The sequence below is a fragment of the Chaetura pelagica genome, unplaced genomic scaffold (assembly GCF_000747805.2).
Source record: "Chaetura pelagica isolate M959 unplaced genomic scaffold, ChaPel_1.0 scaffold242, whole genome shotgun sequence".
Classification (NCBI taxonomy): Eukaryota; Metazoa; Chordata; class Aves; order Apodiformes; family Apodidae; genus Chaetura; species Chaetura pelagica.
Genome location: NW_009952377.1, coordinates 1,151,827 through 1,155,535, shown reverse-complemented (window position 1 = coordinate 1,155,535; position 3,709 = coordinate 1,151,827).

Genomic DNA, 3,709 nt, shown 5'->3' with positions numbered 1-3,709 from the left:
ACCTTTGTGAATATTGCACTGAATAGTACTCAGCAGTCTGTATGTTCTTAAAGATGTTAATCATAAATGAAAAATAAAATACAACACATTGCTAGGAAGGACTTGCACTGAAATTAGACATGACAAGTTTCATTTAAAATATTTGCAGTTAAAAAAATGATACATTTTCTGGTATTTTTTTTAATAAATAAGGGTGCTGGTAGAGAGTGCGCTGCCAGAAATTACCATGCGTTTGTGTGGTGTGCCCAAGTTAGGGTAGTGAAGGAATGTAGTGTCTCAATTCTTCATCATGTCATGGAATGTTTAGATTATTAACATTGTGAAGGACAGGCTTACAAGTACAGTTTTTTTCTTATTATAATTAAAAATGCTGAATTGAATGAGGCTATCATGATGTTACTAGTCTGACAGCTTTCCAAAAAGTTCTATATTATCACTTCATAGTATTTCATACAAAGATGAGGTAACAGCTGTGGTAAGAAACATTCCTGGAGACTTCTGTAAGAATACATTTTATTAGTTCATTTGGCTGATGAGAATTTATTTTCACTATTGTATAAAATATATGCTTTAAAAAAATGTTTCTGCCATTTGTCATCCCTGTTTTAGAAAGACAGCTTTCTACTTACTATACGTAAACATGGATTTTTGCAGGTCTTGGATGTTCTAGTTTCTTAATGTTTCTCAGCTCTTCTAATGGATGTCAGATTGTGTCTTATGTTTTTCTCAACTGTTGGCACCTTTTAAAGCAATTTAAGGACTTTGATACTAGTCATTCTCTGCACTGTTTCAAATGCTCAGAATGTTAATCATACAGATACTGAATAAAGCTAACATCAATCAAAAATATTTCACTTATTGGCACCTTCATACTTCATTTGCTTTTTACTTTCTTTTCTTTTTCTTTCTCTTCATGCTAATCATTATCTGGCTATGAAAGGATGTCGGCCCATCATTGGGGGAAGGCTTTTGCGAAAAGGTGGGTTTTGTGTTGTGTTCCAAATTCAGCTGGTCTTAGACTCAGTCTCTCCCTTGCACTAGTCTCTCACAAATGGAGATGTTTTACGCCATTTCCTTCTAGGTTGAGTAATACCAGGGTGTGGCCAGGGGAGGAGAGTGCCTTTTTTTATGAGGGAGGTTGCCTTGTTTGCTTGAAAATTGGTAGTTTTTTTAGAGAACCCTCCTATGTGCAAAAAACCCAACCCCTTTAACATATTTAAAACATCTTGAAGTGGAACCTGATGCATGTCAACTTATGGAAGAAAGTGCTTTCTTGTCATGAGTGGATTTCAGGAGACTTTTAAAAGAGATGGTGACTCTGGCTAGCCTGAAGCCACACAAAGTGTTTGGTCTCCTTGCTTCAGTTCCCTGTCTGTTGTATAATGGTTTTCTTTGCATGAAGACAGGTATTTTGGGAATCCTGCAGCCATGGTGTCATGAATGAATGTTATCCTTACACAGAACAAATGTCCAGGAGATACAGCTTGCCTACCACAATAAGTGGAGACTTACTACAAATAAGTACATGCTTGTTTTAAATCTTAGGCATTTAAGACAAACCCCCTTTCTTATTGAGCCCATATAAAAGTAGACCTGGGAAAGAAGCCTGAAATTTAACAAAATCTTTGGGTCAGGGGAAGAGGGAGATAATCTACACAGTTGAGTGTCTGTTTGGGAGGAGACAAAAGACCTGCATCTCAATTTAGAGAACAGAGGATGCTGTTGCTATTTCTCTTGGCTGAGATTGGAGCTGTTAATCTGTGGTGTTGGTTCTATTGCATTAAAGTACCTGCTGAGATAACTATACTGGGAAGTAGCTGAGTACAGCCAAATGCTATAGAAGCTAATGCCTGTCTTGAACTTTTCCTGGACCATCTATATTTTTACCTTTTGCTTTCACCATTTAGCTTCCCATCTACCTGTCATGGCTGCATGAAAATTATTCTAGTGGGAGAAACATTTCTACTGTTTTCAGTTTATGCCTTTTAATATTACATGCTACCAAGCCCTCTTCTTCCTTCATTTCCATAAACAAAAGAAAAATCCATGTTGAAACTGGGAAGATGTTTCCTGCAGCTTTTAAAAAGCTTGTGTTCTGTTCAGTATAATAATTTTGTATTTGACAGAGACATCTTGTGTTGACTTGCTGGTAAATTTACTTACATGAAGTGAAGTTCAAGTTAAAAATGCTTGCAAATGGACAGATTTATACAGAGTGAAACATGGCTGTGAGAAGGTCATTTGGAGAGAACTGAACTCCTTAGGAGTATGCAGCTTGATATGCAAAAACCACAGCTTAAAAACATCATATTCTTGAAAATAAATAATCAGGGTTAGGGTGGAAATACAAACCTCTGTACCAGGAGATGGTGTTAAATTTATCAATGCTGGTCCGAAGAAGTTCACAGCTGTTGTTTCTCCCTTTAAGTGCAAAGCTAGAAAGCATGAAAAAAATGATAGGACACAAGAAGTCATTCCTCAACAGAGGACAGTGAAGCACTCAAGCTATATTAACTGGGATAGTTCACTATATGGAATAGAATTTTTAAGCAAAACATGGTCTTTCTTTTACCTAGTGTTTATCTAAAGTAGAATATGGGTAAGATCAGTTCTGAAAGACATGCTCACAAGTTCTCTCGTTTGGGAATACATGGGACCTGATGTCCATATCTCAACTGCCTCATAAGCCACCTCAGGTCTAATAGAGCTTATTAGTTCAGGCACAAGACAGCATGGATGAAGATACTTGCATTTTCAGGGCCATCTGTGTGGTTCAAATGCAAGCTACTATTTGAATCTGTTGCTGGGGAGCCTAAGCTAAAAAGCCCTCCTCAGAGGCAGGCTGGCTTTTGCTGAAGCCAGCTTGTGTATCTGTGCTACGTGCCCAAGTAAGAAAGGGCTAAATAGTCCTGAGATACTACTTTTCCAGAGGTAGGTTATCAGCTCAGTGTAGTGCAATGTAAGTAGTACAGCTGTATTCCTAGGATGCTGCGCTTGAGCTAAAAATGAGTCTTCCTCTAATATATCCAAGACATACCCTTGTACAGAACAACCCTGTCCCTGATCACTGGGGGTAGCAACTTAGGAGAATGCTAGCATCTAGCATCAGCAGTTGCTGCTTTTTTCTAGCTGGTCAGAATAACTTGACACTTGAAGGTATCAAAGGAGCTGACAGAGAAGGTCTTCGCTTTGTGTGCTGCAAGGTTTGTTAGAAGTCAAAGTTTAGGGAAGTAGAGAGGATTGGCATGTGCCAGTACATCCAGGAGTAAAGAAGATGGCCTGAACAACCAGCACCAGCCTGGTGTTAAGGCAATGCCAAATAATGGAGTTGCTGATAAAGGATTTCACTGGCTTTATTAATTCCTTCAACTGGGTAACTGGTCTTGTCCTTCATCTTCTTGAGAATTATTGATTGATAAACACTTAATCGAGTTGTTATAGGTCTTAAGATACTATTGAGAACAAATAGTTGTTATAAAGCGTTGAATTTTTACTGCATCTTTTTGTAGGTGTTTCTTGTTCCTGTGCCATTTACTAGTGGTTTGGAAGAAATACATACTAATTGTCCTGAAACCTAGAATAAAGATTGTTAGAGTATGAAATGTGACAGGATGGGCCAGTCATTGGGAACATGTAATAACTTGCATGTGAGGCAGCTCTGCATTTCCTTTCAGCCAAATGTGAGATCATGCATGTAAGGAAGCAGGAA